Genomic DNA, 15,029 nt, shown 5'->3' with positions numbered 1-15,029 from the left:
TATACACAAGAACCTTATATAACGTTATAAACCAGTGCTACCTCAATAAAAAATAAATTTAAAAAACCCAGACAGGATGAAACAACCAACATCCTCACCAAGTACCAACAAGTAGATATCAGTTCCACGGTAGATAGTATTATGTAATCTGTTAAAAAATTTATATATAAAATATAAAATCAAAAATATAAAATAGGGCTTCCCTGGTGGCACAGTGGTTGGGAGTCCGCCTGCCGATGCGGGGACACGGGTTCGTGCCCCAGTCCGGGGAGATCCCACGTGCCGCGGAGCGGCTGGGCCCGTGAGCCATGCCGCTGGGCCTGCGCGTCCGGAGCCTGTGCTCCGCGGCGGGAGAGGCCACGGCAGTGAGAGGCCCGCGTACCGCTAAAAAAAAAAAAAAAAAAAAAAAAAAAATATATATATATATATATATATATAAAATAAAGTAGAATGTTAAAAAAAAAGACACCTTATTACCAAACCAGGTCCATTTGGCCAACAAGTCTCAGATCCGCCTCCCTGAAGGTGAGAGAGTAGGATTTTTATGGGATAAGCTGGGTGGACCTAGGCGTGGGGAACGGTGATTGAAGGTAGGAAAAAGGTGAGGTAATCGGTCTTCTGCGCAGGCACAACTGGGTTACATGTTTCTGCATATTTTAAATCGGAGGCACTTAGCACAATTGGAGGGTGGAGTTTTCTGGCCCTCTTGTCAGAAGGCCAGTCATTGGACACCCTTGTAGGCCTGTTCGAGGGTCTCCGGTCCCAACCAGCCCCAGCCAGCTGGCACTAGGCAGGAGCTGACTCTAAGTTCCTGCAAAACAACTGGGCTTTGTGAAGCTGTGAAGGTATGCAGTTAAAGAGAGGGAAAAAGGAAAGAAAGGAAAAAAAAAAATAATAAAGTGAGCTTAATCAATGAAGGCAATTTATGAGTAAAGGGGTTTTAACAAGCTGTTTCCTTATCTGGTGTCCTGTAAGACAAGCTCACAAATTTCCATTAGTTATCAGCTTCTGTTAACTCTGTGGGGCACAGTTTCCACCTCATTTAATATATATTGTTGATTCATGAACATTGACCTCACAGCCAATAGCACTATAACTCATATCTGAATGAAGATAATGTAACACGTGTTCTCTCTGTAAGACAACACAGCTTTCTTATGCTTAGGAATACTAGACAGCTTTTCAGCACTGTGCTTAGGGGTCATTTTAAATGGTAAAATCACCAACAGAAACACAAACAGGCAACAAACATGGCATTAAATAGATGACAAAAGGGACTCGTTTACAATAGAACAGCTGAAACAACAGGTAGAGCATTGCCTTGTTTGACTATAGCTGGGAACATGCTACTCTGTATATGTCATAAATGACTGAAAGCACCGCAAGTATTGATTTCAGGGTTACAAGTAAATTTTAGCCAGTACTGTAGGTGAATTTGCAAATACTGAATCTGTGAATAATGTATATTGTGAATTTGGAGAACGGACTTCATAGAAGAGGGGAGTTTTGAGGTAGACTTTGCAGGATGAGCGAATGAAGGTGCGAGAGGTGGGGTGGGGAGAGATGCCAGACTTTATGGGGTCTAGTTTCAGTTTCCCTCTTAACTTCCTGACCACAGATTGGTTGCCTACTCTAGGATACCATGCTGTCTCCCAGGATGAATCTTGGAGCTTTACAATTTCCTGTTTTTTAAAGAAGCAGTTTAATTATCAAACACAGGGAGGCATCTAATTTACAGAATAAAGTACTGTTAGATGGCTGTCTATATCTAACTTTTTTTGTCTGTGAATGAAAATAGTCTGGAGATTTCACACTTGGGGATGGATATCACTTAAAAACCCTGGATCCAGCTGCAACTATATCTGCAAATCAGGACAGATTACTGTTACTATTTTGTTGTCATATATCTACATTAGGCAGAGGAGAGATAGAAAACTGTGGTGACCAAGGAGAGCCTTTCAAATCTTATAATGCTTCCCAATACGCAAATTAGTTTATGTTGTTTTTATTGTCTTTAAGTGGAAAAAAATGATTTCCTCTTAATCCGTAAGTCAAACATTGCTTCTCAAAAGTGATAAAAATAGCATGTAGGTATTAGTCAAAGATTTGCTTTTTCAAGATTTGGCTGAAAACCAAACTAAAGCTTCCATGTGCTCCAATAAACCCAGTGTTTCTCATAGGTTGCTATTTCTAATCCCTGTTTCCATGGAAATGGACTTTACATCAGCAAAAAGGGGATGAGGTACTGAGTGATTTATACCCACTGTTTGATATATTAAGTGATTCGCCACTGTTCTTTTCCTTTTCTGTAGAAATTATATAAGGATATTTTTCTTGTAGGGCTCTTAGACCTTCAGGTTAAAGGATCTCTAGAAATATAACCCTTAAGGGATAAAGCCGCAGCTGGTAACTTCCTGATAAAACATGGGGGCGGGGAGCAGGGGGACGGAGGCTGATGTGGTTATACGAGAGGAAACCTAGAAGTCATGGTAGGTGACTGCTCTACTCAAAATGCTTTAATGGAAATGGGAGATTTTATGAAGCATTTACAATATATCCTACAACAAGCTAGGATAAAATTATTATTAAAATCAGTAGTTTAAGAATGACTTTTATTTTTTCCTCTGTAGGATAATCCTGCCTTTGATAAATCTAAGAACCCCTGGGGCTCACTCAGTTGGAAGTATCAGTGGTTTGGTTCCAGTCACCTTCCAGAAAGGAAACTGGCAATTCTGACAGGTCTACTTGTGGACCTGTGCTCAGTGGCCATTGTTGCTGTTGCTTCTACATGAATGGGAATAATTCATTAATTAAAACTCAGTTCTCAAAGGGTCAGTTACACCTGCCTCCTGCCAATTTCCTTTTTTTCTTGGACTAAATTTCCCTGCTTCCCAAGTCTGGCAAGTAGGGATCCCTTGACAGGTTGACACTCTCAAAGTTTAAGAACTCAGGACTTTTAGCTGCCCTATTGGTAGCACTACAGTTAATTTTATTTTATTTAATTAATTAATTTATTTTAAAAAATTTATTTATATATTTATTTTTGGCTGTGTTGAGTCTTCGTTGCTGCACACGGGCTTTCTCTAGTTGTGGTGAGCGGGGGCTACTCTTTGTTGCAGTGCGCGGGCTTCTCATTGTGGTGGCTTCTCTTGTTGTGGAGCACAGGCTCCAGGCATGCGGGCTTCAGTAGTTGTGGCACGCGGGCTCAGTAGTTGTGGCTCACGGGCTCTAGAGTGCAGGCTCAGTAGTTGTGGCGCTTGGGCTTAGTTGCTCGGGGGCATGTGGGATCTTCCTGGACCAGGGCTCAAACCCATGTCCCCTGCATTGGCAGGCGGATTCTTAACCACTGAGCCACCAGGGAAGCCCTATAGTTAATTTAAAAATATTGTTTATACTAAACTTAGTAGTGAAGTCCCATATAGACTCCTATAGTTGATTTCAACATTAAGAAAAAACGTGGTTTTTCAAACTGCTAGAAAGTGCCTGACTGAATTCACTATGTTAACCTGTGTTCGAGTGTTATGGGAAACTAGTTAACAAGCTCATTATTTTACAGAAGTTAACCTCTTTTTCTTTCTCCTTCAGGCTGGTGTTGGTGAGCCATTCTTACAACTCTAAAATGTTTATGCAAAGGAAGAATGATTCAGTCTGACTGTAGTCATTGTGCTAAGATGAATAAATCCTTTCCTACTTTTGTTTTTCCAGTTCCTCTACTTTCACTTTTTCCCTCTGTGGCTGTTTCCCATTTCAAATGGAGAAAATAATAGTACATAAAAAAAAATTCTTTTCGGTTACCAAGGCAACTTTTTTTAAACTTTTCTCTCCAGTACGGAAGCTCCTTGACATTCAGTAATTATTCCATTTTCTTTACATAGGAATATATTTCTGTAGCACTAGGTTCAGAGTTGGCACCGATAAAGCATTAAACAAGAGCTTGAAGAAAATTTTATAATTCCTGCATACTTATGAATAAACATCCAATGAATGGCAAAATGGAAAGTCTCAATTTAAAAAAGTGTCTCTTGCTGTGATTCAAATGTTTTCTTTAAAAGCACTTAAGAAGTTCCTGCAGAATCTCTTGCTCTCTCATTTTAACAAATCCTACTTGCTCCTCCTACGCGAAAGGTTGATGTTTCCACAGGAGTTCAAATAGAATGGTGTGGAACAGGTCAGTACAGGCTGAATGCCTCTAGTTCTTTTTGTGGTGGTAAGTGGGTGGAATACATATCCGGTTTTCTTAACACAGAGAATTCTAAGTACTTTGAATATTTTAGTGTAAGAATTAAGGTAATCACAATGCCTCCCCATTTTAGAACTCCTTCTCACCACCCCTTCCCAACAATGTTCTCCTTTCTGATGTTCAGGCTCTTGGATGTTCTCCAAAAACAAAAGGCTGAGTAGAGACTGTTTTCACCCCTCTTTTACAGTCTATGCTTTCGTACAGTTGCATTATAATTCTGTTTATATAAAAGAAGAAAAATAATTATTTATGGTCTTGGTATAACATATTCATCAGGAGGCCATGTGGAGAGAGAGTGTAAAAAGGAATGGTTTTAAAAACTAGTGTCTGATTCTGTATATTTGTTACATCATCTAATCATTATAAGTGTGGAAGCAGTTAAAAAAAAATCGACATCTAATAGATGAAAAAACTGAGTCTCACACTGGTAAAGCAGCTTTCCAAGGGCACAGAGCTAGTTATAAGGGAAACTTGAGGTTGGAGTACATGTTTATCTGAGTCCCATACTGTACATGTAAAGGAGGAACTGTTATACGTAAAATGATGTGGTATTGATATCTTCAGTGCAGTTTAACAGAAAGTCATTTGGGAAGGGCTCCAAAATTAATCTGCTCCATTTCAAATTTTTTTGTTCTGGAGAAAGGGTATTTGGTCTCCAGGGACAAACTGAAATCAAGTACAGTTGATGCTTGAACAACGTGGGGGTTAGGGTCACCAACCCCCCATGCATTTGATAAGTCTTGTGTAATTATCATTTACAATATATAATTTGTATACCCCCCTATATAATTTTGGCTCATCCAAAACTTAACTACTAATAGCTTACCGCTGACTGGAAGCCTTACCAATAACATAAACAGTCGATTAATACCTATTATATGTATCATATACTGTATTCTTACAATAATGTAAGCTAGAGAAAAGAAAATGTTATTAAGAAAATCATAAAGAAGAGAAAATACATTTAAAATATTGTACTATATTTATTGATTCCATAAATAAAATTGAATCTTGTCTGTTTGCAAGATAAATTGTGTCAGTACCTACATCAGTATTATCTTGTATGATACAAAATACCATGTTATACATATTAATAACACTGGACATCAAAAATGAAAAGAAATGGAATGAAAAGATAATGTGAAAAGGAAATTCATATTTATTTACAGCTGTAACAAACGAGTCACGCCTTGATAATGAAGAAGCAGCAATATGATTGCTCTGTGGTAGCCTGGTGTAATTGATGGCGCCATGTACAGCCTGTAAGTGTGTGGGTAAGTTTTGGTAAATTTGAACTATTTGTAATAGATTTGTGTATATTTTATGGTAGTAAATGATAAAATAGTATCTATATATATTTTATGCATTCATGACATATCTTTTTATTATTTTGGGGGGGTATTTTTAGGCTATGTGGTTTGTCTGTGAGTTTTTTCAAGTTGCTGCAAATCTCCCCCCAAATTTCCAATATATTTATTGAAAAAAATCTTTATATAAGTGGACCCATGCAGTTCAAACCTGTGTTGTTCAAGGGTCATCTGTAATGTTCTTAACTTTGCAACACAACCTTATGTTCTCTGATGTAACAATGTATCCAAACCAGACTTCTATTAATTCCAGACCTGTGAATCTACTTCAGTTCACAAACTGGCCCACAAACACAGAGGGCAAAGAGAGACCAAAGAAAGAGGCGGGCAACTCCAGATTGGTAGGTGGCAGTTTTAATAAGCAAGGGAATTTACATATGGGGCTTGTCTTTGTTGGCTGCGAGATAAATGTATCTCTGCATCTGCCCACCAGAATCTTAAAAGTTCATATAGTAGAGGCCTTAACTGGGTTTGGTAACATATACAATCCAGATGGTCTCAACACCAGTAGTGTTAGAAGAGGTCATCAAGAAGATGTGACTGCCGATTGACCCATGAGCTGGACTGGGGCAGTTGGAAGCTCCTAATGCCCAACCCTGTCCTTGGAATGTACCTTCCACCCACCATTCCCATAGCCAGAGCTGTGGACAAAATTTCAAGGACACAGCCTTGAGAGAGTAAGTTGTTTGGACCCTCTGAAGCACTTGAATATCCAGATTCAGTAACTTTGTGGTGGGACCAGGATTCTGACTTTTTAAAAAGCTCCCCATGTGACTTGCATAGTTACCCAGATGTTTTCGGGATCAGTGTTTTGTGGCTGACAATAATATTCTAAATCCTACATATGACATCATGTCCTGGCAGGAAGGCACCATAAGACAGGATTATTTTATAAACGAAACAGTTCCTACATTAAGTGTGAATGCAATAAATAAATACTTGCTGAATGTTTATAATGCCATCCCTTTGATATCATGGTAACTGGCCTCCTTTAAATGGGGCACAAGATAGATATACCTTGTGAAAGCTCAAGGCCAATCTCTGCCCACGAAGAACCGTCACAGCTCCACAGCCCTCCCCTGATCTGGACTCTGTAAGGGGGTGCTCAGAAAAGCCACGAGCATGTAGTTCTTCCATTTCTCAACATTTGCTGCTCACTGGAATCTCCTGGGAGTTCCAACAAATTGATACTTGGGCCACAGTCATGACCAGTTAAATTCAGATGCCAAGAGAGGCGTATTCTATGCTAATTATGGCATCGAGCACTTACCTAACTTGGGGAAAGACCTAACTCTGTCAGCTAGTTGGGACCAAGGATACCCTTAATAGTAAAGTGACCACAGTGTCTTAATTCTTCATTGCCTTCCTTATTCCTTCAAGCAGGCAAACCTTGGATCAGGGAGGTGAGAGCAGGGTTGTGGGTGGGGTTGAGGGGAGCTGTCTGGTCAAGCACATCTTAAAGGCAAGGCATTGTTTTAGGTGTCCATGGATTATGTCACACAAAGTCTTTAGTAATAATTGTGTATCAAGAATCTTTTAAGAAATCTGGTGAATTCATAAAATTTAAAATTATGAGCAAAGAATGTTAGAAAATAAAGCTAAAATTAAGAAAATACGCTGAGAAAAAAAGTTGTGACTAAATCAGAAATTTCCTATCTTAGGGTACAATTTATTTATTTAGAACTATTCTAAGAACATATGAAGTAGAGGTAACTGGGTTTAAAACATCTGTGGAGAGGAAGTCACGTCAAAATAAATTTAATTTTCACTCAGTTATAAAATGCTAGAGGTAGAAGACATCCTGGGGTGGTTCATCCTTCATGTTATTGTTTTTTTTTTTTTTTTTTTTTTTTTTTTTTGCGGTACGCAGGCCTTTCACTGCTGTGGCCTCTCCCGTTGCGGAGCACAGGCTCCGGACGCGCAGGCTCAGCGGCCATGGCTCATGGGCCCAGCTGCTCCGCGGCATGTGGGATCTTCCTGGACCGGGGCACGAACCTGTGTCCCCTGCATTGGCAGGTGGACTCGCAACCACTGCACCACTTGGGAAGCCCCATCCTTCATTTTAAAGAGAAGTCAGGTTACTTGTCTAAGGTCACACAGCTAGCTATTTTGGGAAGGTTTCTCAAAGACCAGCTAAATTTTTAAAGGAAATGGAAATGGTGATATCAATTCAGAAGGCGTTATTTCAAGACATCCCACAAATTTTATCTTTGCACTGCATATTTTTATTGTTCTTAGACAGTAATCAGATTTTTCTAATTAAGACTTTTTCAATCTGGAGAGTAAAAGTAGTAAAACTATTAATGTTTTTAGCCCAGCCTATAAAAATGTTTGAATATATATCAGGAATTACAAGTATCGTGAAACTTTATTTTAATACAAAAAGTGAAAATTGATAATAACGTTTTCTTTCCTATTCCCCAAATCTTGTCTCTCCTTACCACCCCTGCCTTTTTTACCCAGACTTTATGATTCTGGATAAGAAGTGGTAAATTGATATCCCTGGCATGACTGCATTTAAATAACTATTTCTGAAAATGACTTATGGAAAAGTTTACAAAGCACTGGAACTTTGCTGTAAATACATGAGGGTATTGACAATGGAAATCATGACTGGCTTGGTTCCAAAAGGTACTGGGAAAAATAACATTAACCATTTGCAGATAAAAATATTTCCATCAGAATATGAGCAGACTGTTTTTTGGATGTGTTCAGAGTTAGTCATAAGACCAAATATCTTATCATATCATTAAAAATAAAAGAATCATTTCAAGACCCATAATGATGGATGGATGCAAATTTTAACTGCTGGGGTATATTAATGAAAACATTTGCTGCCTCTGAGGCTGTGGTGTCCTGTCAGTTGTTAGATTCAGATGTCTTCAGTCACTGTCTGTGTGTGGCAAAATTTACACATGAGCCAATGAAGAAAGATTCTTCAGCTCTTGGCAGCTTCATCTTTTTATGATATCATCATTTCTTCCTGTCTTCTTTTGGGACAGAATGGTCTTTACATTACCAGGAACCACCTCTTGCTGACACCATTGTTTCTTTATGGTCTTCACAGACTATGTCCAGGGTCCCATATCATTACACTAGTAATCTGGTTTAGGTTTCTTACCCAGTGGATTGATGACCACCTTTGTGTTTATTTTATCTCTGCAGAGATTGAATGTCCATCTTCTTTATTTCCCTTTCCTTTATCTTTCCTCTTCTTTTCTCCATATGTTTTTACTAATTCCTTTTCTCTTCTTCTACATATATGTCTTCAGCTGATGCACACTCTCAGATTTTCAAGCAACTGGCACCTATCCTACAGGGTATAAAGATTTTGTAGCAATCTTGTGGAAGACACATATGCACATGCATATTCACATGTACAATTCCCACCCCCACTGCCAAACACACAGAATTCTGTTGTCCATGCCTCACTAGTACTTATTAGGTATGATGCTTAGGATTGAGTCATTCCTTATTTTGTAACTTCTTTGGCTATGTTTGATTTTAATCATTACTGTACAGAAGGCAATACAATAGTGAGCATTAAACTCTTATTTGTAGTTTCTATCATTCTACATAGTGAAAAATAATGTTTTTGAAGCATTTTGTTTTACTTCAGTGAAATTGCTAAAAATTGTGTTGAATTACCAATTTGACAAATTTATCAAGTGCTTCAATTTACAAATAATTATTTATAATTAAAATAATTATTTTAATTTAAAATATTTAATTTTAATTATCTTTTAATTATTTATAAATTTTATAGCAATTTATAATGGGTAGGGTGGTTTAATATCTGGCTGATGTTGGCTGGATTTGCATAAGTGTCTGAGCTCAGAGGACAGCTTGGATGTAGACTATACAATGTAGACTGTAGAATGACTGTATTAGTTTCCTATTGTTGCCTTAAAAAATTACGTCAAATTTAGTGAAATGTTATGCCAGTAGTAAAAGAAACTTATCCTTTGTAAATTGCTAATATTCAGACGCTGGCAAATGGACTTTTAAGATTTAGTCATTTAGCTGATTGACTTTCAGTGAACTGGCTTTAGAAAATTTTATTTTTGGCATATTGATGTGCTTTCCTTTCAGATACATTATATCATTTGAACTTTACAGTAATTCTGATTTATTATTCTGCAATAATTTTGAATACTTTTTCATTTTGTAGTGGCAAGTAGGTGGAGTCATATCCAGTTTTCTTAATACAAATTATTCTAAGCACTGTGAATCATATCAGGATGCACACATATTGCCAGTTTGTCCCGTAATTGGTGGTATGAAATTTGATCTCTTGGCTAAAGTGGCATTTGCTAGGTTTTTCCATTGTTAAGTTACTTTTTCTCCTTGTTGCAAACCATAGCAATCTACGTGAGAAATGCTATGAGAATATGTAAATATCCTTTTCAACAAACTTCCACCCAATGGTTTTGGCATCCACTGATGATTTTGCTTAAATCAATTATTACCTTGGTGGTTGCACAAAGGTGCTTTTCTTTTTTCTTTTCCTTTTCTTTTTCTTTTGGCTGTGCCGCGCAGCTTGCAGGATCTTAGTTCCTCCACCAGGGATTGAACCCGGGCCCCCAGCAGTGGAAACGTGGAGTCCTACCCACTGGACCACCAGGGAATTCCCACAAAGGTGTTTTTCTAATTCTAGCACTCATTCTACATTTATTAGCTGGCATTTTTCTATAAAGAAGTTCTCTTCCACTCCTCTTTTCTTAGTATTACTTTGGATAAATGAGTTTTTAAAAATAATTCAGTATCATCATTTTTCTCTTTATTTAGCTTTAGGATAGCTCTCGTGTCCTCTGACTTGTCTCTATCAGTCTCTGAGGCTTTCTCTGCTTCATACCATGATAAAATACTCCAGGCTCATCTTGTACTCTTTCTGCCCCAGATCTGGAACCATTAATTTCTTTGAGGAGACTGAGTGTGGAAAGGTGTTTAGAAACAAAAATCTAACACTAAGTATTTTCATTGCTACTAGGCTGTTGCTTCTAGGCCCTCGCAGAGGTCAGAACCAGAAATATATTAAAATTAAAAAATGAGTTCGTATTGATACCTATATCTTAAATCAATCAAAATAGGGTTCTTCCTTAACGTCTTCCATTCCACACTTGCATTTCTCTCTCCCTCAGTGAAAACTCTGGTTCCCCAAACATTAATATATTTATTTATTTGCTTTATTGTGCAATTTTAAGTTCATAGTATTTTATGTCTCTGAGTTATGCTGTAAACATGCATTGTGAGAAGTTTTATTTGCTATCCTTATTGATCCATATGATTTTTTTTTTTTTTTTTTTTTTTTGCGGTACGCGGGCCTCTCACTGTTGTGGCCTCTCCCGTTGCAGAGCACAGGCTCCGGACGCGCAGGTTCAGCAGCCACGGCTCACGGGCCTAGCTGCTCCGCAGCATGTGGGATCTTCCCAGACCAGGGCACCAACCCGTGTCCCCTGCATCGGCAGGCGGACTCTCAACCACTATGCCACCAGGGAAACCCTCCATATGATTTTTTTAAAAGATGTTTAGACAAATTTGGATTTAAGACCTCATTATTCTGTGGGGACACAGAAAACTATAAAATGTCTTTTCAAGCTTTTAAAGCCTGAGTTGACCCACATCCTTTCAATCCTCATTTCATTATTGGCCAGAAAAACACCTGATTGGTCACCCCCAATTTCAAGGGATGAGAGAAGTGGAAATCTACTACAGGCCTAGAAGGATAACTGGAATATCACTGATGACAAAAACATCAATCTCAGTGACCAAAAATGCTTATAAAATATACAGCCAATCAAACTTTGTTAAGGCTTTAGCTATTCTCTTAGATTAGTTTTTGCCAAGAAAGCAAAGCCTGAGGCAAAAGCATATGTGAAACTTTTAATTAGGGAATACTGGGAAGCTGGTGTGAGTGAAAAGGAGAATGAGGCAGAGAAGTAGTGAAAGCCAAAGGAGGATATATTCTGAGCTGGCCATAGTATCACCTGGTATCGAGTGCAACTGATTTCTCACTTTTGAAAGGCCTCCTTACAATAGACCATGTTAAATTACATCCCTGGCTGGTCCATCTTGGGAAGAAGAAATTATCCCTCAGTTCTCATCTTCCGTTGCTCAAAGGGTTGCTCCATAAAATGTTAGCTTCTCTGCACTGTGGGTTTGCATGTGTGTGGTTTGGGCAAGTGGGGCAGTATCTTATGCTTCAGTGGCAACAGGGAAGCCCTGGGATAGGAGATGAAAGATTATTCATTGGCACGAATGGTCAGATGCTGTTGCGTAAAACTATTGGAATTCATATAGAGTTGGTCGTCAAAGTGAAGGCTCAGGTGGACCAATTGGACAGGGACCCCAAAGACAAATGGGGCTGTGAATATCTGTGGTGAAACATATGAAGTGTCTGACATAATCACTTTTACCTCTGAATCTTAGTTATCGTCTTAATTACTGTCTGTAAAATAGAGGCAATAATAATTATCTGTAGGTGGCATGCATATATATATATGTACACACACACACACACACACACACACACATATATATATGCAATAGAACTCATCATGTCTTCTCTAAAACAAGTACTTTTTCTGACTCTGATTTTTTCATTAATGGCATTTGAATTTTCTTATTTAGGTTTAAGACCTTGGAGTCATCTGTGACTGCTGCTTCTTCTTACTATGCAATGACAGTTAAAAGCCTAGTCATGTAGAATCTAACTCCACAATGGCTCTTGAATCTGTTATGTAATTTCCATTTCCAATGTCATTTTAACTCAGGCTGAGCACATTTTGCCTGAAATAGCCACCCGATGTTTTCTGTTCTTCCCACCTCTTCTTTCTCTTGTTCACTCTGAAAACAGCTTGCCAGAATAATCTTCCTAAAACATCTGATAATGTTTTTTCTTTATACATCAATTGCTTCCAAAATTCTACCAAATTAAATTTAACCTTCTTTCTGTAGGGTATAGAACAATCCACAAATTAATTAAACCTGCATTATCTACCTGGTTCTGTTTCACTAGTATCCATGTACCCAACTGCAACCAAATTAAATTTCTTGGACATACTGTACTTTCTTGATGTTATTCCTTGCTCATATTTCCCTCAATCTTTTTTTTTTTAAATTGAAGCATAGTTGATTTACAATATTGTGTTAGTTTCAGGTATACAGCAAAATGATTCGGATATATATATTTATATATATAAATAAATATATATATATTCTTTTTCAGATTCTTTTCCATTATAGGTTATTATAAGATACTGAATATAGTTCCCTGTGCTATACAGTAAGTCCTTGTTGTTTATCTATTTTATATATAGTAGTATGTATCTGTTAATCCCTAATTTACATTCCCACCAACAGTGTAGGAGGGTTCCCTTTTCTCCACACCCTCTCCAGCATTTATTTATTTATTTATTTGATTGAGGTGAGGTCTTTATTTATTTGTTTATTTTTGGCTGTGTTGGGTCTTCGTTTCTGTGTGTGGGCTTTCTCTAGTTGCGGCGAGCGGGGGCCACTCTTCATCGCGGTGCGCGGGCCTCTGACTGTCGCGGCCTCTCTTGTTGTGGAGCACAGGCTCCAGACAGAGCGCAGATTCAGTAGTTGTGGCGCACGGGTTAAGTTGCTCTGCGGCATGTGGGATCTTCCCAGACCAGGGCTCGAACCCGTGTCCCCTGCATTAGCAGGCAGATTCTCAACCACTGCGCCACCAGGGAAGCCCCCAGCATTTATTATTTGTAGACATTTTGTAGACATTTTGGCCATTCTGACTGATGCGAGGTGATACCTCTTTGTAGTTCTGGTTTGCATTCCTCTAATAATCAGCGATTTTGAACATCTTTTCATGTGCCTGTTGGCCATCTGTATGTCTTCTTTGGAGAATATTTCCCTCGATCTTAAATGCCTTATGCTCTTTCTACTACTGCTCTTTTTCAAAATATTCACCTTCCTTCAGAGCACATCTTTAAAATTATTTCCTTCAGGAAGATCTGGCAGTATCATCAAGCCTGCTGGTTTTGTTTTTTTTTGCGGTATGTGGGCTTCTCACTGTTGTGGCCTCTCCCGTTGCAGAGCACAGGCTCCCGACGCGCAGGCTCAGTGGCCATGGCTCACGGGCCCAGCCGCTCTGCGGCATGTGGGATCTTCCCGGACCGGGGCACGAACCCGTGTCCCTTGCATCGGCAGGCGGACTCTCAACCACTGCGCCACCAGGGGAGCCCAAGCCTGCTGTTTTTGTCACCACCAGTAACCAGTCTCTTGCCTGGGTGTTCTTCATTTCTTATTTGGGCTATTTTTTACCTTCCTTTAAGGACAAGTGTGTATGTGGTGGGGGCAGCGTGTGTGTGTGTGTGTGTGTGTGTGTGTGTGTGTGTGTGTGTGTGTGTGTATACATGTGCCTATTGTATTATCTGTACCACACCCTGAGTTGCTGTCTAGTTAAGAGCTTAGCCCAAGGGAGGGAAGAGGTGAACTTTGCAGGCTCAGATGAGGAAAATTGGAGGTGATTATGCTGCAAAGATACCATGTTCTGTAATCCTAGATTGAGCTCCTTGATCATGCAAGTCTATAGAGAGGTCTTTCTCAGCTTCCACCAGGCTATGAAGCATGATTGAGTCAGATTGATGCTGACCAATTTTGCAAAGACAGTAAACTATGTATCTGCTGTTTGGGATAATCTGGCAGGACTGGGAAAGGGTCAGAATAAATGTCTTCTTTCTCCTGATGGCTTAGGAAGGTGAAGGGGACATTGAATCTCATGAGCCAAAAATGTTTAATTATAAACAAACCCTAAATTCAGTTACATTTACAAAATGTAGTAAACAATAACTCAGCCAATAAATCTCTACCACAGCCCTTTAGAGTGATGTAAAAGATTGTTTGACACAGTTTCATATACTCATATCATTTGCTTTATTTGGGTGGAGTTATTTTTACTAACAACAAAATTGGGGAGGAATGACTTATTGCATATAAGCTAACATTTTGTACTAGTGAGAGTATATTTTGGTAGGAAAAAGATAATGGCTAAAAGTAGTAACCTGGAAAAGTTATTTTTATCAGGCAGATTCTGACTGAGAGAGATCCTAAAACGCTTGTCTTAAGAAGTGTTTAACTTAGATCTGGTTTTTCAGTCATCTTAAGAAAAGGAACAAGATTGCTTCTTGATATTGATATTGGATGTTAAACAAGGTTTTTGGTTTCAAAGTAAATAGAATTTTATTTATTGAGAAGAGGCCTGCTTATAAGGAGGAAGCTGGCTAATTTTGGCCCATTTCCCTGGAATCACAATTTCGTATCTGATGGGAATGTGAGGAGCATGATTGTTTAGACTCCAGAAAAGCCAGTGGGAAGAAGAGAGGAAACAGCATCGAGGGACTGACCTTTTGACTCAGCTGACAGCCAAAGAGTCCAAGATTTTAGAA

This window comes from Phocoena sinus, chromosome 10, assembly GCF_008692025.1.
Source record: "Phocoena sinus isolate mPhoSin1 chromosome 10, mPhoSin1.pri, whole genome shotgun sequence".
NCBI classification, from domain to species: Eukaryota; Metazoa; Chordata; class Mammalia; order Artiodactyla; family Phocoenidae; genus Phocoena; species Phocoena sinus.
Note: the sequence above shows the minus strand (reverse complement) of the source record.